General features: G+C 41.4%; 1 long non-coding RNA gene across 1 annotated transcript; it reads right to left on the reverse strand.

The window, feature by feature from the left end:
• Positions 1–9,236: 9,236 nt before the first annotated feature.
• On the reverse strand, positions 9,237–23,650 carry LOC137861967 (uncharacterized). The gene is made up of 2 exons (XR_011099959.1): positions 23,384–23,650; positions 9,237–11,508 (listed from the first exon to the last, which is right to left on the reverse strand). It is a non-coding gene; the product is annotated as an uncharacterized lncRNA (long non-coding RNA).
• Positions 23,651–25,607: the final 1,957 nt, after the last annotated feature.

The raw sequence follows: 25,607 nt of genomic DNA on the forward strand, positions 1-25,607 counted from the left end.
CACAATATATGGAGTACATACTTCAGTGTGAGCTGTCATGTCACCCAGCCACAGTTCACCAGCCTCTGGAAGACACAGACTTTGGCTTTTGACTAGTACAAATGCCCTTGAAGAGAAGCAGCATCAACCTAAAATCTGTTTTAAAGAACAGATTGACCTGGAGGAACTGAATCAGAGGAGAGTGAATTCCAGAAAATATCAATGGAAGAACAATGTTCTTGTCCCTCCCAGCTGCAAGAGGTGAAAGCCAAATTCTGAATATTGCAGATCAACCATTTCAACACATCTAGGCAACAAGATACCCATGAAGTTAAACAGAACACTCAGTCACTCACTTCCAACCTAAAAAAAAAAAAAAAAAAAGGAATTTCTTGCCTTGTATTTCCTGAAATGTGGATCACTGTTAACAGGCCCTTGTAGCCGAACAACAAAACCACAGCCGTACCACACACAATACCTCTGGCTTCAGCAGGCAGGAAGAAGGAAGACTCTGATTTCTCTTCTGTCCCCAGAGAGGTGCCCACTTCTGACGTGTTGTTGCCAGCCACCGGATACACCATAATTCATGTTCTCTACCACAGCCCTTTTAGAAGCAGTGGAGGAAGATGTTTCTCAAAGGCTTCTGTATTCCAGGAATGAAAACATGAGATCAGATTTATTCAGGGGTTTCTTCCAGGGATGGTAAAAAGAAACAGGAGAGTTGGAAAGGAGAGAGCATTCCCAGTAGGTGAGGTCCCTTCTGAAAGGTCCAGTATAACATGTCAGTATTATCCTAGTAGTGTGGCTTGCATTGAAGATTTCCTTTTACTAATGAAGTTGAAGGCTTATACCTGAACTCTTATATCCCCAGTAGCTATAATGTCAGAATAAAAACTCATCTCCAAATCTGCTTTTTGTTTTGCAGGTATAAACATGAAATACAAAAAATTGCAATTGCAGCCAGAATTCTGACCTTGCTCTATAGGTAGCCTTTTCTCTTTTGGGAGTGGAAAGAAGTCACCCTGAAAACCTTCCGTTGTCCTAAGTGTGACTTTCTTTAGACTTTCTTTAGTCTGGTATTTTGTCCTATGTAGTTGTTGAACATGTCCTAGGGGAGGTCTGAGGGTTGTTTGGCTCCAGCTGAGAGGCAGGACAGCACTCTCATGCCTTGCATGCAATACAGGGACACGTCCTCCAAGGGGTCTTGGTTAGTCCATGTCCTCTGTCTGGGGAATACGTGGGTCTCTACTGTGTGACACAGGCTGGAGTTATTGGTGGGGCATCTTCCAGCCTGGCCATTTATCTAACAAGAACAACAGCTTAGAAGAAGCTTTCCTTTGGGTTAAGGAGATTTTTGGAGCACAAACTGCTTCTTCTTACCATACTGTGGATAAAATGAGTCCTAGGTCTCAGCAATCTTCTGGCCACTATAGTCATGCAACACAGAACATCCTCCACGTTATTTAACCTCCCCTGTGGGATGGCAGGAGGCAGGGAACAGGAGGACCACAGTGGGTGTGCAGGAAGAATGAAATGATCTACAGCTCTTCTAATATGGGTGTTTATTACTTTCCCAATACGATAAAGCTGAGATCAGTCCCTTTCATGCCAGCACTACTGAACTGTTATTGTTTCCTGTGTGTGGAGGTGGAAATGTCGTATTTTAGCCTTGATTTACTTTTTTCTTATTTTGTGGTTTCTATGTACTAAAACTGACTAAAAGGAGTAATGTGTCCTCTGTAATGGTCAGAAGCAGCTGCCTTCATGTGATCTCACACGCCATTAAGCAATGCCAGGCTTGAAGGTGTTATTGGAGGAAGCATTTTTATTGCCAGGATTCCTCATGTCTCTGGGGCTGAGGCACCAGAGCAGGCTGATACCACTGCTCAGAGTAACAGCAAAAACCTTTGCACAGCTATTTAGACCAAAACTGGCTGAGTTCCCTGTTAAAATGGATTTCTGCACATTTATGATTTGCATGGGATTTTATCACAGCATGCAAGTCTTGGTTTTCTGTCTCAATTATGAGAACTCAAGCTCAAGCACACAACTCTCTCTGCTTCATTTTTCTGGAACCAGCATTGGCACAAACAACTCTCTTCCAGTATTTTCCTTACCAGACCAACAAGCCATACCCTTTTTTTTGAAACCAACTGGCTTTGGTTTTCATTACAGACTGACTAATCTGGCACTCACTGCTCCTCACAGGAGGCCAGCAATGACATGCAGTAATAGTGAGAGTCACCAAAGTCAGTGCAGAAACCAACTGCCAGAGATACGATTTCAAACCTCAGATAAACCTAAGCTATTCTTCTGTAATACATGCAAGAAGTCTGATGAATCTGAGAAATGCCAGGTAAGGGAGAGCTGGCAGACAAGGGCCCTGATCCAGTGAAAAAACTTGAGCAATTGTGACATTATAATGATATAAGTAGCTCTCATAGTAACATCATTAGTTTTATTAAGATCATTTCTACCAGTTGTTATGACAGATGCAAAAGATAGACTTCAATTTTTTCTCCTTCCACTTATAAGCCCATCTAAAACGACAAGGCATTGAGGACTGCAGTAGATATCCTAGACAGGGTATCTAGGACACATGTAATTTGCCTAGCAAATGGTCCACAGATGTACCTTTACATAAGTAATTACACATGGCCACTGGACAACCTGATCTAGTGGGTGGCATCTCTGCCCATGGGTTTGGAGCTAGGTGATATTTAAGGGACAGTTTTGAAACCTTTCTATGATTCTATGATCTCGCCAGCCAAATATCAACTAGCCTGTTAGGAGCACAGCTTTACTCTTGATGGCTCCCCTTTGAGCCTGACAGTATTATGAAAAGAATGAATTGACCCAAATAGTTTCATTCTTTGTTTAGTGAGGCCATGTTTAACTGTCATAAGTCCTAAAGACTTCAGATTCTTCTAAAATTGTATTTTCTTTTCTGAACTACGGGATTTAGAAAAATCACATAAAACAAGATGAGTTTAACAATATAATTTCTTTAAGTGAAGTTTGCAGTGGAGACTAGCATGCACAGGAACAAGAGGGAAAAAAATAAAAATAAAAAAATAAAAAACAACAACAACAAAAAGGAAAACAAAATGAAGGGCTCAGCAGTGCAGCCACTCTTGTCCTCATATACTGAGAAACCACCTAATGGAGCAGGGAAACCCAAGACACTGAAGTCTTTTCTTGCAAAATTAATGCCTGCTTTGAGGAACTCCAGGGAGATATGACAACTTCTCTGGACAAAAAAACAAATAGGAACTAGGAAAATCCCAGCAGAAGTTACCAGACTTCTGAAGTCATATCATGTGATTTAAAACATCTGTTGGGATACTGGGTGGGGAGAAGTCTTCCCTAAGAAATAGATCAGGAATTTCTTTTTTATTCCACTTTTCAGAACTCTCCCAAGAAAGAGTTGGTTTTTTTTATTATTCTTAATTTTTAAAGTACAATGTATTCTTCAAAAGCTAGAATGTCCTCTCCTATCTTCTTGTAGAAGCACAATAAAATAAATTTCTTTACTTTTTTTTTCTTTCTTAAAATAAAACTGGAAATATCTTCAATTTACCCTCTGTTTTTGCCAAGTATTTCAGGACCATAAGCCTTCCTACAAACCTAGATGAGGTGTTAAGGGCAGAACTAAATAGAAATGTGTTTATTACATTGTAAACAGAAATCAAACAGCGACTCGGTGGTTGCCAAATTGTCGTTTGTGATGGGCAAATCTCATGACAGCAGCTGCATCAGTTGGCTGATGCAGAACACTCAGCATTGCGCATATGGCATAGCCTAAGGGCCTGAAGCTGCGACCAGCACGGTGGTGGCGCATGGTGCATCCTTGAGCCATGGCACGAGGTTTTTGGAGGACACCAGGCAGCCCCCACAGGAGGCTCTAGGTCTCAGCACAATCCCTGCATCCCCCCCCAATCACTTCTCAAACTGGGCCTTGTGCCAGCACATAGCTGAAGTCTAACCATCTAAACCACAAGGAATTCCTCTTGGTCTAGCCAGGAGAACTCAAATGTTCCTTTTTTATACATTTTTAGTCTGGAATTTCTCAAGAAAAATAAAAAAAAACCAACTTTGCAATGACAGAATGCCTATGGGAAGAAAAAAAAGTTACGCCTGTCTGACTGAGGGAGACCCAAGAAGCTATCTGGGCTGCGAGGGTTTCTGCATGTTCTCCATTCTCCTGCGTGGAGATGATGTTCTTTCAGGAGCCAGCTATGAGTGATACAAAATCTAAGATCAATTGTAATACAAGGAGTTTTAAAGGAAAGTCTCATTTCCACAACCAGTTAAATTAGCATCTCTTAAAGAGCAGGAGAAGGCATCACCACAGCCTCTTTGGGGAGCCAGGCTAGGGAGTATGGCTCTTTGCTGAGGCACAGCCTCTTCCCAACCTCTTCTGTTTCCCTGAAATTACACCTACCAAGCAGTAATCCATGGTTCTTCACTATCTCAAATCCTATGTGAATCTAGGAGATAAATGATCTTTGATTTTTCCATAAATAGAAAGATAGGAAGGATGGAAACAGAGCATTTATGCTGCTTTAGACACTGCCAGAAGGGTTTGCAGGTTCTCTGCGCTATAGGATTATGTTGCTCTGTGCCTAGAAACATATTTACACTGGGAACAACAGCCTCTGTGGAAATGGCATCTTTTTATACTGACAAACCACTGGAAAAATTAAGCCACAGACCTTGATAGACTTTTGGACTGCACTGAAAAATAGAACTGAGGAAAACATGAAGCTTGAATTGGCATCCGTAATGGTGAAAAGCTCTGGCTTTGCTAGCAAGTGGCTTTCAAAAGCAGCTTCCACCATCTGTGTGCACCCTCCCATAGCCCACCACTTGGGTCTCCTCTCTTTCCCCCTGTGGAGATCTGGTGCTGGAAGGACAGGTCTGATCCACTTTTCTCTCGTCATTTTGTCTTTCTGGGTAATACTCAGACACATCCAGATAGTTTTTGAAGGCTGTTGAAACAAGATTAGGTCTATTAAATACAAGTAGCCCCTTTAGTTGCTTGCAAGATAGTATTATTACTGGTTTTCTATTAAATTCATAGCTCATTCATCCCAGCTTTCTCTTAAATTCTCCCCAGAAAAAGCCACACCACTCATTGTTTCCAGAAAATTAGATCTAGCAGCAAACACCACAGTGTGCATATTTCCTTCTGCAGTTACTCATGGAATTGTTACCTACAGTCTTCATCGGCTGATTTGAAAATATCAGATTAATTATATTGGCCGTTAATTACCCTGACCATGGACAAAATTTCCATACACAGGGAAAAGCTTACTGATTCTAGTCTGATATTGCTCCTTTATGGGGTTGCAGTTTTTCCAAAGGGGTCAATCTTCCTCAAAGGTAGGAGGAAAATTTGGCCTGAGGACAGGAAACATGCTGGGTTTTCTTTTTATGTCACATCCCTCTCTTTGAGAACATTTTCACTTTCGAGGGCAGGTCTGACAGTATTTTCCTTCCAGGTTTCAGCTGTAAACCCTCTTTGAACAAGCTGCCATTGCCCTTCACCGGGACTATTCATCCTGACGCTGGTAACTCTTATTTGTCATGGCTGAGGAAGAGAAGTGAACTGAATCACACACATATCCATTTCTAAGAAAGGCTTTTAAAACTCTCCAAGATGCTTTCATCTAAGTGTTCGAATGTATCATCTGAACAGCTGCCAGACCACCAGCCATGAAGCACTATCAAGTGTAACAATTCTTTGTTATTTTATATATTCCTCCAGTTGGAAATCATCAAATATTGCTAGCATTCTGTGGAAAAACAGTTTTGAAAAAGCAGGGACATTTTTAAAAAGAAATAGGATTTTAATCACATAATAATAGGCATGATCATCCTCAGATCTGTTATTTCTGCCACTGTTCCTAGAATACCACTGAAAGGAATCAAATTCAAATTTATCTTTCTTAGACTAGACGAACACCACCTTTACTTCTATTACTGCTGGATTTGAGTAATGATTTTTCTCTTAGTGACTGGAAAGGATTAAAAAAAGTAAAAAGTTCACAAATTCTGAATGTTTTGGATCATGTTAACTCTATGACCTTAATAAAAGTGCACAGAGTTCCTATTAGCATGACAAAAACTCCATCTCTGCAAGGAAGTAGACAAAAGTAGGCAAAAGTAAATGGCAAAGAACATTATTTTATAAACACCTGCCCATTTTCATAGCTCTTGGTGTGCTTCCACTTGTAGACATTTTGCATACATATTTTACCATTTCCTCTGCATACCTCAGAGGCTGCAATCATAACAGCTCTTATTCTACTGCCTCTGCTTTCAGATAACAACCAGTGACAGACTCAGTGAAATTGTCAGGAAAAGAGGTAATTTTCTTCTGCAGATATCCTTCTCTACCCTGACAGCCACTGAGGAAGTCTAAGCCAGCACAGGATGCTACCAATTCAACCCTGCATTTGCATTTTCAGGTCACTCAAGTGCTCTAAGATTTCTTGGATGAGGGACAAACCACAGGAGTCTCAATAGATTCAGGCAGCTGGTCTTAGCTGGTTGGGGAGATGACCACTACTTATGGCACAGAAATAATGCCCAGGAAGCATCTGGCCTTGATGGACAATTACAGAGCTAAGAGTTGAGGAACACCAGATTCTGTAATTCTGTAATTCTCTTCTTTAGAATATAAAATACTAAAAGCCATGGCTTCCCTAAACGTGAACTTGCGTTGAACAGAAAGTACTGCCTGCTGTTTTCATTCTTGGTGATCTAACCCATATTAAGTCAATATTATCAAATGAAGGCTGCCAAAACGTAGCCCTCTTCTTCACCCTGAAGAACTTACATCTTAAACTAGATTAGGTTAAAACAAATAAAAAATAAGTAATAATAATAATTTTTAAAAAGACATGCATCGCTTCCTGGGGAGAACACAAGAAGGACAATTTCTCAAGATGTTATTTAGAGAGATTTGAAGGAAAGTGAGAACCTGCAAGGTATTACAGCTTTTAGGGAAATGAACTGAAAACACTTCTTCATGCTGTGGAAAAGATTGAAACTTTGTTGAAAAACACAGAGATGAAAACAAAGAACCTTTTGTTTTCAAGCTGTTTCCAAAGCATTTTTAATGGTTTTGACAACCTTTTGAAGGAAAGGGTTTGAAAAGTCCCATACTCAGCCTTACAAAGAGGAACATGAGGGCAGGCTGCTGCAAAGGAGGATGGAGTTACCAGGGTACAAGAAAGCCAAAAGTTCCTCACAATGTGGTGACACAAAGGTCTAAAAGTCAGTTTTGGGTGAAGATGGCCCAGTCTCTCTTTGCCCCTGACAGCCCATCATCAAAGCAACATGAGATGATAACCCATGTGAAGGGATTCTTGTGGGTTTGATGCAGAGTAGTGAGGGGATGGGCAGGCAGCATCTTGGCTGCTACAAAACCTTTGGAAAGGCCAGGTTTAATGAAATAAAAACCATAAGATAGACTGTTCCTAGGGATGGAGGTTGGGTGTGAGATAAATCAGCAGTGCCTGAAGAAAATCTGTAAGCTGCTCTCTGTGCTGCTTTTCAGGTCATAAAAAGAAATATGCTGCACATGAGGAATTTGTTCTTAGCTCTGCTTCATGAACTGGCAAGCAACAGCCTTAAAAAAAAAAAAAAGCCCCTGTCATTTTTATAGAAAGAAAATATTTTAACAAGATGTTCTGTCCTTGAACAGGGGCTATTCCCCACATCCCTGGGCACTTGATTCCAGAGCCAAACTGAAGTGTGTGGGGCTGGAAAACAAGCAATTGAGCAGTGGCTGCCTCCATACAACACACCAGCTGCAAACAGGAGCTGTTGAAATAGACTTTTTGTCAAACACTGTGTAAATCTCTGCTCCTGAAGCAGCTCCCTGAAAACCAGCTGCTCCTACCCCTGTTCTTGGTGAGCAGCTCCATTGGACAGGGAGCTTACCACTACTGGCTTCAGGTGTGTTTTGCATTTGATGCACATTTGATGACCATCTGCAACATCCTTCCACTGTTGCTGCCTCCAAGCACGCTCTTGGTTTAGAAAACAATGATTACACCCAGGATAAATTGGGCACTTTGACACACTGGAAACATTTGCTGCCTCACCAACCACATCAGGTAAAACTTTGCTGAGTAGCCAGCAGTCTCCATCCAGCCACCATCCTCTAAAGGTCTGATGGACCCTTCAGGGGTGCATTATTGCAGCAGGTTTCAGCAATATGCGTGTCTCTCCCCTTGCATGAAGGGTGGGAGATGGATTATTCTGCCACCAGGCTGTAACACGTCCCCCCTGCATGGCCTACTCAAGGCATTATCGTTTCCTCTGTCTGGTTCATCCACTCATTTCAGGCTTGATACTGCTACCATCCTTACAACACCCAGGGGAGATGCTTATTCCTCTTTAGGGATTAATAACAAATTTCCACACTATGAGCTCAAGGGCAAGCCTGCAAAAAAAGCCACATCCTGTGTGAGTCAGGTGCAGTAATGCATGTGAAGCACACGCTGACCTTGTAGTTAGATCAAGCAGTGATGTGATATCCTGGGCAGCTACCCTCCTGTGTCTGCATGTCCATGTTTATAAATATGCCTGAGGGTAACTCTGTCCTGGTAGCCTTAGTCAGACCTTGTAAGCTCTTGAGGGTGTTGGAAATGAATATAAACACACTTCTGTTTATTCAGAAATAAATATAAATAAATATAATGTTTTGCTTACCATGTCTGGCTTTGACATGTGTCAGACTTTTGGGTGGTACAGGATGATGCAAGGATAATGATGGGATCTTCCTAGGGACCCGTCAAAGGCAAAGCATCAGCCAGAACTCTCGGGCAAAATCTGTACTTGTATCCAAGCCACAGAATTTATTCAAAGCCCAGTGTAAAGATTTTTCTTTCCAACAGCTCATGATTTGTTATAGGTTATTGTTGGCTACTCTGCTATTTGGAGATAGTTTCACATCTGTTAGCCTATAAAGGGCGACATTGTTCTCTCCTCTCTCTGTTTCTCTTGCCTGGATTATTTTGGAAAGGACATTTTGTAGGTTAGATAGGCTTTGCCTTGCTCTTTAATCATGTCAAGACTCAGGTGGTCAATTCAACACATATATGAGGACCTGGGTTCAGTGTTGGAAGTATGGGTACCAGCTCTCATTCACTGCTAGCTATCTCTAGAGTCAAAACCCTTGGTCATTTTCACCAGATTCCCTGTGATGAACAAGAACCTTTCAAAAATGACTAGAACAAATGTACTTTGACTGTAATAAAGCTTAATTTTAACCAGCAGAAGTTTCAGGGAAAAAAATAAAACTAAAGAGAACTTGTTGACATGAAGCATGTGGAGTCACTCATTTAGTATTCTGTAAGGGCTATAAATCTGTCTGGAAATGAGGCACAAAATGCATCATAAAAATGTGTAATCAAAACTATAACATCAGTTTCAAATTTATAGTAGGTAACTTATGGAGAGCATTACATGTCTAAACTTCAAATCAAATGTTCTTCAGCTGTAAATTTCAGCAAGCATTTGTATAAAATTCTGTTCTCTTCTTTCCCTTTACTTGAGAACAAGTCCAAGAATAAAGCAAACAAAAACCCACCATATTTTCTATAAATTTGGTATTAACAGGAACAACAGGGAAAAATATATAATCTGAAAAACAACACAAACCTGCCACAGAAAGCAAGTTGCAGTAGAAAACATCACTGATTTAAACTTCATGGATAAGTTTCATTCAATAACTTAACAGAACTAATCCTCTCCAACGATGATTTGATTCACTCAACTGATGTACCTTTGTTTTACTTATTACCTTAAAATATTATTTTGCCCTCAGTACCCCCACTATGATTATCTTGTTGGTGTTAGCTTCTCTTTCTTCCTCTCCCAAAAGACTACTTTTGTGTTTCTGGGAACAAAAGCAAGCTGGGGAGGATGGGGAAGGGACACAGATATGGGCTATCTACTTGAGTTTTGCTGTGCCTGGTGAGTAAGGGGAAACACTAACAAAATTAAATCATTAAATTACTCTCTAAAACCTAGTATAAATCTTTCTTTTGGTTTTAAAATTGTGCCGAGGCAGCAGTAGTCACGATCCTTCTAATCTGCATGGGGTCAGAGCCTTATCTCATCTAAATTTCTCTGCAGCATAAAGCAGCCAACAAATTACCCAGCACAAATATACAGGAGCTCTGGTAGTCTGCGATAATTACTCAAGAAAAGGATACAGCAAACTTTGCAGGAAAGATTCTCCTACCCACAGAAGAAATACCATAGATGAGTAATGTCTAAAACAAACAAAAGGTCCATCTTTTTCTGTTGATATCTTTTGTAGCTGGACTTCTTGATATTTGTATGGTAATTCTTGAAAGACTTAAAAGTGAACCACAGTCCTTACATCCAGTACTTGGGGACATTCAGGACAGGTATACATGGCTATGGTACCATTTAATCTAAATGTTCATTGTAATATATCTGGGATGCTTTTTGACTTTTCCCTGTTTCTGGCTCACAGGGAGATGTGTTGTGCAATCTTTCATATGCAGTTATGATCGGTTGCATTTCTGCCAGTTATAGTGGAAAAGTTTTAGCAAAAAGAAGTTCCTTGGCTAGACACTAAACACACTCAAAAATTAATTTCAAGGTTTTGCTAAGGCTCAGCATTCACTATTAGAAACAGCTGATGTGCCCTAGATCCCAGTGAATCAAAGCAGACTGCTGACACTTTCCTTTACCTGAACTTCCTGGGACTGTCTCACCACGTGTTTCTTTGCTGGGGTTACTATCTATTTGCCCCTGTTCCCTAGAAGAGTACAGATGAAGCCTGGCTTTGGTTGAGTAGGAGTATTTCTTTACATTGACAACTAATTTGTAGTTTATATCCTGACGTTATCCTAGGAATGAGTTTATGGTCCCATAGCCCTCATATAGTAGCATCTTCCAAGCAAGGAGAAATACTTTTTATCATCTAATCATCACATCAAAATGAGGTTTGCAAGCCAAAGAGTAACACAGAAGCCTCCACCAGACCTCGTAAAAACTCTGAGCAAGCTAAATCTATGGCCAAAAACAAATATCCATATGAATCAGACAACCAAAAACCTGCCAAAGTCTGAACAGTTATGAACATTTGACATATGAAATAAGTTCTGAGTAGCTCCAGAATAAACTGGACTGTGCTGCCACTGGGCCATCCAGATAACTGATGAGCAATCCAATATGTAGAGGAGAAATCTGGAATTTATAGCTGTGTAGTAAGTCATTTGCAACCCCTGAATAAGTGGGGTGGTGTGTAGCTGTGGTAGGTCAGGAGCTGTGTGATCCCAGGACTCACTTTGATGCCCATGGTGCCTTCCTGGACAAGGGGAAGAGATACCTTCATCCCTTGCTGAGCTGCACTAACAGGCATCTCAGTCTGGATACAGAGACAAAGATTTCCCAGCCTTCATCCACCTCCAGCTTCATATGGGAGAAAACAAGGCAGTTTCCCAGAGCCTCTTCTATCCATGACAGTGGAAAAACCTAGGCAGAAGAGAGACAAATGGCCTCATAATCCATTGCACAGTACAGAAGGTTACTCTGAGACAGGTCCTACAAAGAATCTGGCATAATCAGCCAGGGCAATAACAAGTTTTGCTCTTCTAATATTTCCTGGGCCTTGCAAAGAAGAAAGTGAGGTTGAAGCACAGAAGAAGTGGCTGGCAGAGCACAGGAACACAAGCAAAAGGCAGATGCGGGGGGAAAAAAAAATCACCCACCAAATAATCTGTTATCTTAAATCATGGTGTATATTCTTTTATAGACTTATTACATTATCCCGTTATCTGCACTTCACACCCTATCGCTCACTTTCCACAGATTTACGTGATGCGTTTTCTCCTCTTTTGTGACACAGTCCTTTGGCATGTGGGCTGGCAGGACAGCAAATATTGATCTCTGAGCAACTCCCAATTCTAGCACATAATGTCCCGCGCTGCAGTCCAAGGCTCCGGCTGCCTCTTCTGCTCCACTTTATCACTGATGTCTTGGCTGCATCCTCTACTTTTCCTCTGCCTTTTTTTATTTTTTTGTACTTTTTGTACTTTCATCTTTTTTCTTTTTTTTTTTTTTTCAGAGCTCTCCTCCAGAAGTCTGTTGAAATAAATAATCGTCCTACTGAAATGTCAGCTGGAGTAGCAGTGAACACGGAGCTGAGATTTATATGAGCTGATTACTCAGACAGTTGTTCGGGATGGAGACTATTAACCTTCAGAGCCTGCCAGTTGATTTTAAGCGAACCTCTGTCTAATCTATTTATACAATCCCTCTCACTGTAGCACCTTTACACATAAATGTTGTCAACTGATTCACCAACAGGCACAAGGAAGTGGTGCAGAGAACAGCAACTAGAGCAGTGAATTTGGGCTTGAGCTCTTCACTCTGCTCTCACCACCTCCCAATGCCTCAGTTTCCCTCCAGGATGACTGAACATGCTTGGGACTGAACTTTGCGGAATTCAGGCCTGGTTGACACTTTACAGTAACTTGTTCCATTCTATAGGAACTCAGCACAAGGGTAGGAAGTGTTTCAACACTTCACATCCAGATTTTGAAATGGATCTATATTCAGAATATTTTTAAGTGCCCCAATGAGAGCAAAGTCTTTTCACACCCCACCTTCACAATTAACCATCAGAACCTGCTGCATGGGGCCTGCATGGACCCTTCATCTGCAGCAAACACAAGGCAGCAAACCCACCAGTGAAAAATAGGAGGAAAAGATGCCTGCTGTCATCACTTCTTAAGGTATTTCCATGTGCTTCGGGACCCCTGGCATGTTGGCGTAAGTTCTGGGAAAACTGACACTTACTGTATTCATTTGGGGTTTTTGTTTGGTTAGTTTTATTTCATTTTGTTTTCCTTTGCAGAGGGTCTTCCTTGCCTTTAAAAGAAAATAATTAAAAAATGGGAGCTAATACTTCCCCATGGAAAAGACACCATCCTGTAAGAATACAAAACTTACTAGATTTTAAAAATGAATTACTTTTAAGCTATTCATTTGAGGGCTGGAACTTCTCTTGTTACCCTTGAAGCTGGAAACAGTAGACTCAGAAAATTCAGAGAAGAGGCAGGAGGAATAATGACTTCAGCAGCATCCTCCCAAAAGATTATCGCAAAGCCAGGTTACCTTTTCCCTTCTCCTTTCTCAATACAAAGTGCTGGAGGCCTCTTCAAGTCAGAGGATGTTTGCAGGGGAAAAGCAGGAGGAGAAAAGTTTAAGTAAACAGAAGTTATTGCTTTGCTGGGATGTGGCCGTGGGCTCTGCTGTTTTTCTTTGCAGAGGTTGGGCATCCACCCACCACCTGGCCGAGCTGTGACACGTGCCAGAGAAGGAGCACCCCTTACAATGGCATTCCCCAAAGACCTGCCATTTGTCTGTTCCCACTTCGTAGCACGCAGTTCCTCGAGGTATCTCGATTTTGAATGGGAGATGCCATGGGGATGTTCAGTGCAGGACTCTGAAGGAAAGCCTCATATTTGCAATTCCCTCTGCATGAAGTAAAAGGCATCAAGACTAACTCTGGCCCGAGCTTGGCTCTTTGCCTGTGGAAAACATAACAGTATGCAATGTTCCTCATGCCAGTGGATAGCCCAATAGCTATTTAATTACTGTTTATGGTAACTGAATCACAATAGAGAATTCAATAGCACATTTTTAGGTTTTTATCTCATAGTCAATACATTCTTTTCCTATATTCTGGGTGGGATGCTGCATTCAGGAATATACTGGTTCAGAAGCACTTACAATTATGTCTAAGGGTAGTCACGACATACTTGCTCAGTCCCCAGTGAATTCTACCCAAGATTCTCTCAAACAATTTTGGTTAGTTTGAAGGGCCAATTGGACCAGAAGTACCTTGTAACTCCAAGCTTTTTTAAAGAGCCCACAAGAAGCACCCGCAATGTGGTAACAACCAGTTGAAGATCAGCAGAAAAAGGATTTCAGAAATGTCATGGAAAGTATGACAGCTTTTCAAAATTAAGACGTGTATGTGAAGGCTTGGTGGGGCTGGTGTAAAGAAGCTGTGGAGCAGAATCTGAAGCTCTGTCCTACTGCAGCTGACCATCAAAGCCTGCACATGACAGGTTTGTTGGCAGCATGTCAGACACCGAGGGCTCTACATTAACCACCCCTCTTCTCTTAACACTCATCCTTTTGACTGGACTCACCTCTTCTGGTTTTAAAATCATCAGTCCTCGTTTTAATTAATAACAGCCACCTATAGCACAAACTGTCCACCTGCCTCTCAGACTGAAGTGAAAAACCATTAATAACCAAAACACAGGACACATAAAAACTCTCAAACAATGAAACAAAAGCCTAGGAAATACCTTGATACTTTCATCCCAGGGAATGCTGACTTTCATTTCTATTCATTTCTTTAACATCTGGTACGAGTTGCTGGGGAATGATGCTCCATTCAGCCTTGGACTCCTTCCACCTTGTGGATTCAGTAACAGAGTCAAGACACCTGTACCTAAAGGCAAAGCCATCCAAGTCTAATCGGATATGCTGCCTCAGAGACATTATTCTTTTCAGATGAGAAGTAATTTTTAGGCCCTCACTATACTGGAAAGACAATACTGTACTTTGGGCAAGAACTGGGATATTAATTTCTGGCACAGTCTAAAGTCAGGACATTTTTGCTCTCCTAAAATTCCCCCACCCCGAGTTTACAGTTGGTGGTATTAATCTTTATTCCCCCACCAAAAATCACAAACTGAATTTCTGTTGCCTTGCCAGCATCGTCTGGCCATACAGCCCCAGCCCACAGTTACAATGATGAAGGAATGTGCTGCAATGCTGTGCCTTGCCAAGCCTGAGGTAGGATTATTCTGGCTTTTCCACGCCTTTAAGAACTGCTGTATTTTGCTACCTACCCCGCTTTCCTGATGAAGGCAGCTCTGCGGTCAACAGGAGGACACAAGCCCCCCTCAAAGAGTTTGCCAAGAAGGGGATGTGTTGCATCTCAGCTGCTGGGGTGATGGCACTGATCTCTGGAGGAGGCAGGATGGCACTGACAGGCCGCTGTGCACATTGGCACAGCTGCAAAACTCTGCACATTTTTGCAGCCGCTGTTCTGGGAGTGACCCCGGGCTGTCTGCTCACTAGCTCAATTGCTGACTGTTGCCCAAAAAGTGTCATTGCTGTATAAATAATGGAGACTTGCACAAAGGAGACAGACATCCTCTGTGTTACTGGTCTTTTTGCTCCCAAAAAATAAACTCCACAGTGCAGGAGTATCGCAGGTGACCATCCAGGAGATTATAACATGGGAAACAAACACAGACGGTATCTGGGGTTCAGCCCTGCTGGGAGTTTTGAAGCTAGCAGTGGTGAGTAGAGAAGAGACTTAACACAATAATGACAGCTCAGGTCATGGAGCAACTGTGATGGAGGAGCTCTGGCCACAGCCCTAGACAGGTGGGATCACGAGCTGACACTGCCAGAGTGGTGTATTTTACTGATGCAATATTATCACAGCATAAATAACAGTGCAAAGAGAAAACAGCTTCATTTATAACTGTCAAAAGTGACGCTCTAAATCTCAGCCTGTCTCCAAATAAAACCTCTTGATGCCACTGCTAAGATATATACTCTCCACTGTAGGATTTGTCTAATGGGCAGCCTGGAGGGCACTCAAATCCCACTTGTGCCAAGCTCACAAAGCGTGTCTTCCCAGTCTGGGCATTGGACCACACAGGCCAAAACGCAAAAACCATCTCAGGTAGATCTGAACGCCTACAGGCATGAGCAAACATGCCTGTAAGAGCCCAGTGCAATAGATGGAGCTATTTATCATAGGCAAAGGCCAGAAACAAATGAAGTGACCTGTAAAACCAAACACTTTTGTGGCTCTTATTGAAAGCACACAGGATATTCATGTTCCAGGACTCAACACAATGGCTGTGTCTAGCCGGACATGCCTTTAAGTGATTGAACTCAAGCTCTGTCTGGGCAAGGCATCAAACTCCACAAATCTCTATCCAAACCTCACACCTGATGGCACATTGAGCCAGTCCAGACAATATTCTGGAGTTTATGTTCCACTTCTTCAGCCCCCTCAATCCCTGCAGTGCGCTGCCAGCCAGCTTGCCTTCCTTCAGAGAGAGCAGGAGAGATCAAATGGACATTAAGCACTTCAAAAAACAAAGGTCTGCAAAAAATCAGACTTTCAGCTTTGGTGTGAAGCTTAGACTGAGAAGGTATTAAGCCAACAAGCGCCATCAAGCACCATCAACAAGAGATACGGCAATGTGGGTTCTGGTAAGACCAAATCCCCACTGAAAACAGGACTAACTTCTAAACTGTATCAGGTAGCTCAGGGTCTTTCTGGCCTAATTTTGAAGATCTCTGAAGATGTGATTACACAGCCTCTTTGAGACCACCTCTCATTTCTGAGGTGGTCTCAAATTCCACCATTTTTCATACAGACATGGCATGATCAGCTTCTGATGACTTTTGGTCCCCCTAGACTTCACATTGACATGTCTATACTGGCCTCTGTGCCAGTACAGAATTAGACTAAAACTCAAAGTGAGGCATTGAATGGTTTGAGTCCAACATTAAAATTTCAAACAAGGGTTGCTTTTTCATAGAAAGTCTTTTGGGGTTTTCTTTTTCCAATTTATTGAAGAGTTAGGATTGCTAACTCGTGGCAGTAAAACATGAAGTCTGCAAATCAGCTGAAATATCACTGTATTTGTCATGGGCAATGGACTTTAAGATGAAAGGTGGAAAACGGGATATTTTCCTGTTTCCTGTCCCATTCACCTCCGAAATATAAAGAAAAAGTTGAAGTCCTCATTCAGAAATTTGTATTAAATGAGTAAAAGTTGCTCCCGAGCAACCCGCTCTCATTGACCTTTCTTTGAGTAGAGATCTCCAACCTCAACTACTGCATGTAGTTTCAGTGGAAATTAAAATAATTTCTCATGTTCTTTTGAATACAACTATATTTAAACATGCATTTAAGTACATTCCCAAAATTCATTATTAGTGGGCAGGTTGTTGATAAAACCATGCATTAAAACAAAGAAATTTTGACTATCAGATTTTTTACAACTAAGACTAGTCTGGAAATTAATTTAGTGTCTTTACTATTTTCCTGTATGAGTTCCCAACTGCTATATTTACCAGGGTGGATTTTGCAGGAGCAATGATGATTTACAGTTTCTGAGGAGCTGATTTCACTGTTACACTCATGTTGTCGCCCCACCAAAGCCACACACCTTCTTTAATTAATTTATTGCACTGACCTCTGAAACTGCAATTCCTCTGGATTCTTTCTAAAGCCTACAGATGAACAACATAAAACAAGGAGAAAAAATAGCAAAAGTAAGAAGGGAATGGAAGAACAGCTTGTAATCTTATTATGATGGCTTCCAACAGTTTACAATAGCAAATATTCAATATTCTAGTATGCATTACTTTCATAACTTTGGTAGTAATTACACAGCTTGATGTGAAACTCCAATGAGCCATTCTTGGTGTCCTGGCACAGCCAGTTCACAGAGGAAAACCTTGTGTTTTTCTCAGCAAAGTAAGCTTTTCAAACATATGCAATGTTAAGCACAGCATCAAGTGCTGCAAGGGGGAGAAGGCTGAGGGAAGGGTAACATCAACATGAATATGGATGATAAAAGGGAGAGAGGACCAGAGACTGGGAAGCTGTGGGGTCTGAATGTAACTGCATATGCTGCACAGGCAGTGGTATTGCACCGGGGGACATCAGCTGCCCCATATTCTGAACCGAACATCCCACCAGTCCCTCTTTTAGGTTAATTACAGACAGAAAAAGCAAATATTCCCTGAACCCAAATTCTTCTGCAACACAGCTCATGTCAGATAAGCAATCTGATTAGAGACAAGAAGAAAAGGAGACGTTCTGCAAACCAAAGGCCAAGCTTCTCAGTCTTCTGAGAACTGTCATAAAGGACAACAAGGCAACAGCCTGCCCCTGAAGATAATCATGTCCTATAACTATGACAAAGAACTGGGAATAACGCTGGCAGCAGAACAGACAGTCCCTTCCTGGGGACAAAAGCCAGAATACACTGATTTATGGCTTGAGGAGGAGGGAATTATTTTTTTTTAACCAAGCCAATCTGAATCATCATGCTTAAGTTCTGAAGTTAAGCAAGAACTTAAAAATAAAGACCAGATCCCATGTCCTCCCTCAGTTCTGTTGCAGTCACTTGAACAGGATTTTATTTGAACAAGGATGCTTGATGTTATGTCTACTCTGAAAAGAAAAAAATGTTTTTATTTCAGTTTGGTCAACCCCAATGAGCTAACTCAGGTTAAAATAGAGGTGAAATGACAACAAGAACACAAGAACATATGGACTGGTTCAGATCAAAGGGCTGGTGATGCTCAGGGAGGAGCATATAAGCATGGGAAATAGTGACTAATTCCCATACTATATTCAGCCCTTAGAAGCCCACAGCTTTAGAAATTTATGAAGTCAAAGGTCTCAACCAAGATGTTTAACGGGCCTGTACTCACAAGATAGGTCAGCTTCAAAATATCCCACAGAAATAAGCTCCTCAATCAGGTTATGGATTCTGGGACAAATTATTGCCGCTCAGTCAATTTAAACCTGCTGTGTGGGCACCCCAGTTTCTTCAGTTGTGAGCAACAAACAAGAAGTGATCTGGGTTATAAGCTCAGCTTGAACTCAAAACTCGAAACTGAATGACAGTCCATGTTTTTTATTTTCCCCTTTATCCTTATTTTCATTAACATTAATTAATATGAATTGACTAACTGATATTTTTCAATTTGTGTATGTGCTTAAGCATATCTTAAGTTAAAAAAATAGATCAGAACGTGGGTACAAACCAAGCAAGAAATCCAAGCACACTCCAGGCTTAAGGGAAGCACAAGCTTATACTTGAAATCAAGGAGAAAAAAAAATAGAAATACTTCAGATTTTTGAGAACAGCTTATTAGTACATGAATCTAGATACTTTTTATTCTAGCTCAAGACTACCTGATTGCAACAAGGATATATGACTGATTTTTTTCTGTGGCTCCAGGTAGCAAACATTCCTTCATTTTTATTTTTCTCCTTTTTCTTTTTAAAGTACTTTTGGCAAATCATATTTTCCTCTGGCTTCTCACACTGTATTTTGTATATGAAGGCTAAGGACATGCCTGGCTACATGAAGGGGTCACCATCCAGGTTACAGATTAGGAAATAGTACAGTTTGTCAACATTTGGCCTAGACAAACTTTTAAAATATAAATACAGATGGTTTTATTTAAAAGAGAAAAAGTCCAAATTCTACTAAAGGTTGAATGTTGTTTTCTTTCCAATCACATTTTTTTTTCCCCGAATGTTTGGTACATTGTGTTCCATTGTTATCAAATTTAATCACAATTATATAATAAAATGTAATTAGGAAATGGAAATAGAAATTGAGAATCCATTGGTTCTGTGGTTTATTCAAGACATTCCTAGCCCAAAATTCATATATGTCAAGTATTTCTGGGAGTGTATTCCTAAGTGAGAAGGGAATACAAGCACAAGAAGGGTGGAATATAGGAGATAACTCATCTAATTGCTACTTCTGTGGACCGAATAATTAATTCCCTTCATGTCAATAACCTAACATACAACTTTTGATAAACTGAATGATCCAGCACTTGAACTTCAGGACATCAGTTTAACATGTATCTGTGGTCTGACACTTTCAGTGACCTCTGCATGCTACCACCTTAAAAATACCATACGAAAACTTCATGCCCTAGGGCTAATAATCCAATAAACTCACATCTTGTCATTGCTTCCTGTTTTGACAAAGTTTTTCATCTTTCTATCCTACAACAAAAGCAAAGGGGTTCGTTTGCTATGTGAAGCACAGAGTAGACAATAGCCCTGGTTTGAATAAAAATAAAAACAGTGCTATTTCTCTAAAAACAGCACACTGACAAACACAGAATCAACACTGCAAAGAAAAGGTCTGGGTTAAGACCACTGTTTTATCAAGCAAGGTGAAAAAAAATCCAACATTCCTTAGCTAAGGGCTAGATAATGTTCACAGCAGGACACCAGCGAGCACGGAGCAGAAACAAAGTTTTGGAGATTTATTTCCCTGGGAACCTCACTGCGACTCTCTCTGCATGACATTTGGATAAGCTAACATGGGGAAATCTGGTGGCAACAAAACCACTGCAACGTGAATGTGAACCTAATTAAAACATCCTGCTCAGTTTTATCAGTGCAAGGTCAGGTCCATGGGCTACCCCCCAGGAACCTGGTGTAGTTAGAAATGGCACTTGTGACTTGGGTAAAGAAACAAAGATGTGAACTTGCAAAGCCTGAGGTTGTATCGCAGTAGGAAGGTTTACAAGTACTTTACCAGCCAGGATTCAATTCCAAATTTTCTTGGAAAACTGGTGAAATGGGACAAGATGAAGAAGATCAGATTCCACAAAGATGAGAGCAAAGGATTGTACTTCGAAAGGAGAAACAAAGTGTGAATGAGGAACAGGTGGCAAGGGCTGTCCATGGCTGCAGAGAACCCAGGAGCGAGATGGAGACACAGACTCTAAGAGTCCCTGGGACAAAGCTGCTTGAGATAAACCCAACATCCCATGCAGGGCTGCAGTAATAGTGCTGCTGCTGTAAGACTCGAGGATTACTGCATCCTTCTCATTGCTGCTGGCTTTCAAACACAGCCATTTCTCATCAAACTCAACCATTCAGGGGTGGGAAAGATGGTGTGAATAACTTGGAAGAAGTGAGAAGAGAATAGCCAGAAAAAAATTACTTTGGAAAACAGAGTATGAAGAAGAATTTTTCTAAGCTAGAAAAGCAGCAACAGGACATAGGAAAAGTGTGTTCACAGCTTGGGACATAAACATTCTTATCAAGAAAATAGGAACCAGCAGATCTCCAAGACCACAGCCAGGAGCACATGAAGCAATTGGCTTTGCAATGAACAATAGTGAAGCTGGATACGATGAAACATGGCCAGTCCCAAGGATATGTGGGGGTGGGCTCACCGAAGATGCTCCAGCACAACTTTTAAAGGCAAGACAGGTGTGTGTCCAAGATAATGCAGGTATACCTGCTCAGGACAGGATGCCATGGACCTTGGCAAGAATCCGGGACCAAATGTCATTCTGCTGCCCTCTCCTGCCAAAATCCCATTGCTGGAATTTCTCAGGATGAGAACCTTGAACACATCTTCAGGCTTCGACACCACATGGAACTGGTGTTTTGTTAGAAATCCCCCCAAACTCCTTTACTCCCCGCCTCCCCCAACTTTGCGTCAAACATCCCGAACGAGCAGTAAGTATATATATATATTAACAACATGTTAGCTTAGTCATCTGCCCCACAGAAATGCTGTAAACATTTCAGTTTGGCACAGCTGCAAAGACACACTAACCACAAGTAGAGCGCGGGCTGTTTTGCCAGGAGGACACTGTTTGCTTTCAATGCCATTTTTGTTGTGAGCCCATAATAACTACGATACCTGTCCCCTGGGAGCAGTAGCAATTGACTCGAATAAGCAACGAGCTACGTTTTGAGTTCTCTGTCATCAGCATGCAAGGCTGGTTTGCATTAAGCAGAATGCACAGTCTGAGCACATCAAGCAGCGTGAAGCCCGAGTGATACTTTTATGGCCAGATTCTGATTACATTGTGGTTTTGATCCTCTGTAGAATTCTGAGACATTTATTTTTCAGAAAATTAAAAGAAAAGTGGATCAGAAGTGGGAGGAGACAGCACTAATTAATCTGTAGCTGAAATGTCAAAGGCAAAAACTTGTGTCCTGCTAATGCACAAAGGAGTCTTAGGGCTTGCAATTCAGCTGCGATTGTGCAATCCAATCTGGAAAGAGTTATTTATATAAAAAGAAAAAAAAAGTCACAGATCTAGTAGCTGTGTTTGCTGCAACAAATTCCATAAGGCAGCATTACAACCCTGCAGCACACCATGGAAACAGGCAGAAGAGGCAAGTGGAGACTGCCTTCTTCATGCCCTGACCTATGGCACATCTCACTAGCATACTTGAGGCATTAGGGTCACATTTGCACCCTTGTTAACTGAACAGAGACAAACTACACCACCAAGGAAAGAGCCACAACCCCCCTGAAGCCTCAGCAACCTGCAAAATTTCCTGTGCACCGGTGCAAATTTCATCAAAAAAATGCTGGGTTTGTACCCTGCTGTATCTGTGCTTTGCAGGAGCAAAATTCTTGCAACACCTGTGCTCCTACAGTGCCAGGCAAACCTCAGGGGACATACCAAGCTCCCAGCACAGCAAAGACTTCGCTTTTCTAAATGGGATGCAAACAATCGAGGTTTGATTACATGACACATAACTGCATTGGGCAATGTTTCCTGAAGCAATCTATCCCCCAATCCGGATGGGAGGTGCTGTAAAAACTGACAGGAGTTGGAGCTGGCAAATTGTGCCAGAGATCTGGGAGACTGTAGAAAATCTTCCCAAAGCTTTTGGCTCCGTGTGCAGCTGCAGCACAGAAGGCAAACAGGATGTCAGTTGCACTGATAGAGGAATGTAATACAATTGAGGAGATTTGGTTATTATTGTATAAGGAAATAAGATCTTGTGCACACTACGATTTGGTCAAGAAATGATATGGGAAATAAATATCAGTTCTCCAGGTTTAGGGCAGGAGAAACATTCGGGACAATGGTCTTACTCTCACTGCTAATAGACTGGTAGATGGACCAGCTATAACATTCAAGAGAATGATGCTTTGCATCTGGCTGCTTTGTCTTGCTGCCAAATGGAAAAAACACTTCCAAGCAAGCTCTCAGCAAGTTTCCCACCTTTTGCCAGTGCAGCTCTGCAGCCACACACCAGCCTCACCAGCACTGCCAGAGCCTGCTGTGACATCCAGCGCTGCACAGTGCCACTCGGAGAAGACTCCAACACAACGCTACCAGAAATAGACCCAAGGAGAACCTCAAAAAAATAAATAAAAGGAAGAAGCTACCTCTTGGCATAAGGTAATGCTCAGGGTCACCTCTGGCGACGTGACCTCAGGCAACTTGGGTTTCCATTTGTAGGTGTCACTCAAGGGACAATATCCCAAAGACCTCTGAAGCTACAAACCATGGCTTGGGTTTCACTCTGAGCTACATTTCATGCTTTGCAAAACATAACCCAAATATTTTGCAAACATGACTTCAGCAACTCACCAATGAAAGAAAGAAAAAGAACAAAACACAACTGTTATTAAATCCAGCAAACAGCGTAAGGCTGCTTAACGAAAGAGATGACTGCTACCCTGCCCGCCTTTGGTGAGGTCACAACCAGAATGAGCTTGCTGATATACCTTCAAAAATAGATTTAAAAAATAAACGTACTCACATTCATGAAAAGGCAGGACAGCTATTAGATTTGGTTACTTTGGTTAAGGAGAGCAGTAATGATGGCACCTGGTGATACCAAATCCCACTTCTCAGATGGGAGAACAGGAGCCAGAGGGGCCCATGGCCTCCCTTCAGACCCTTTATCTCTCCTGGTGCTCCTCACACAGCCACCTCTAATCACTGGTGGCTGCAATTAACACCAATTAAAACTGGCTTAACCTCTTTGTTCCTTCCCAAACCCAGACTTTCCTAACTTCAATTAAGAAATGACATCTTTAGGACAACAATTCAGGTGGTCCTGTTAAAAACAAAACAAAAAAAGAGAGAGAGAGAGAGAGAGAGAGAGGTCTCATCTAAGGAAATGAGCTGTGCTCATTCTCTGGTCTCTCACAACCACTTCTTGTTTTCCAGTATTTTCAGGAAAAAGAACAAAGCAGAAACTAACTGTTTGTGATTTCTGAAATTATCCCACGTGCTCTGAGTTTGCAAAAGACCAGACCAGATTTCTACCAGAGAAAAACTCAGCAAACGGGAGAGAGATCTGAAGGAGACTTGAAAGAGGTAGTACAGAGAAAATAAATAAATTAAGGAGATTTATTTTGGTCTTTTTTTTTTTTTTTTATTTCAAGTTTTATAATTGAATATTATCTGACTATAGACACAGACATAGGTCATTTTTGCCAAAATATTTAGCTGTTTATCTTTTCTGCTCAGTGTGCCATGACATTTCTGGCCAGAAAAAGGCTATGTATCAAATTCATACCTTTCTACTCATTTAATAACAAAAAAAAATCAGCTAATTGCATCATCTTCTCTCCCTGCCAATTGAGACTGTCATTTTATTTGGCCTACTCCAACTTGTTTTCTGTAGAAGTCATGATATTTCTGGATGTTTCTGTCTCATTTCAGAAAATAAACTTTGCAAAACAGCAAAAAACCTTCCACAAACACAAGCTGATTTGAACCTTAAAAATGCTCTGCTCAGACTAGAACTTTTCTACTGAGGCCACTGGGATTATTACTCGGTGCTTGCCAGTGATAAAGGAAAAAATGTCTAGATTCTGTGTAAATCTCTTCAACTTGTATTACATGGGGTTTCAGTGTAGTCCTTCAAATATTCATTGAAGAAACTGAGTAAAATATATGTAAATGTTTGCTGACTCAGTATATTTTATTTTGTAACCCCACCAGATGAATTGGTGCAGTCATAGGCATGCTTTGGAACAGAACATCCAGCCATGGCTAAATGGCTTCTCCAATTATGCAGTCTGTTGACTTCCTCTGCATGAAGAACACAGGAAATATTTTGTGTTATCACTATTACTTCTACCCTTCCAATTAGCAGAAAGTTATCTTCCTTTCTGCATCTCAAGGTTTTTAGAGAAGCCAAGCATTTGTTAGATCAAGTAGTGTCTAGGGGATGGGTTTGGTCTTGCACTGCTCTATAAATGGCATCTCAGCTATCCCCGAAGTGTTACTGCTTGAAAGACAAAATGCTGCTGGTAGACAAGGACTTGCCTGAACTTCCAAAAGCACACATTGGTTGTATGTGCAGCTTCTCCTCCTGGTTTTGCAGCCCCTGAAATCATAACCAGAAATGCAATCATTGCAACCCAGTGATATATTTCTCTTTGCACAGCCATCCCTCCTTGATCTTACAAGCTGTTTTGTTTTTGTTTTTAAATGACTTCTCTGATGCTGACACTTGCCTCACATGAAACAGGACAGATACTGGTGTTCAAGCACTTTTAGAAACCTCCAGGAAGATAAAATGAAGTCGTGTCTGCAGGTTCACTGATTCATTAGATCAAGTAATTTGTTTGCAGAAGTGGACAAGTGCTAAACTCTACATCAACACTGCATGAGATAGAGCCACACAGAAATACTCTGCCTCCCTTACATCCCTTGTTCAGGCAGCTTTTTGGAGGAGCAGGGGTTGGTTGCAGTGTGTACGTACATGGGTTGCCGCGTGTAATAACACAGCTAATGCAATATAATTATTTCTCACCACACTTCCAAGTCTCACTGCACATTTGTATTTGATGAATATTTATTCTGGGAGGCCTTCCCATGTCTGAAGTCTTCTGCAACTTCTATGTGAAACAACAAGACACGAAACGGTGGCTGTACCTCCTCTGCAAGGCGCCAAGCTTCTTTATTCAATTACACACAACTACTTTGAATAATGTGGTCCCACTTTTTCCTTCGGGAAAGTCTGGTCT

The sequence above is a fragment of the Anas acuta genome, chromosome 10 (genome assembly GCF_963932015.1).
Source record: "Anas acuta chromosome 10, bAnaAcu1.1, whole genome shotgun sequence".
NCBI classification, from domain to species: Eukaryota; Metazoa; Chordata; class Aves; order Anseriformes; family Anatidae; genus Anas; species Anas acuta.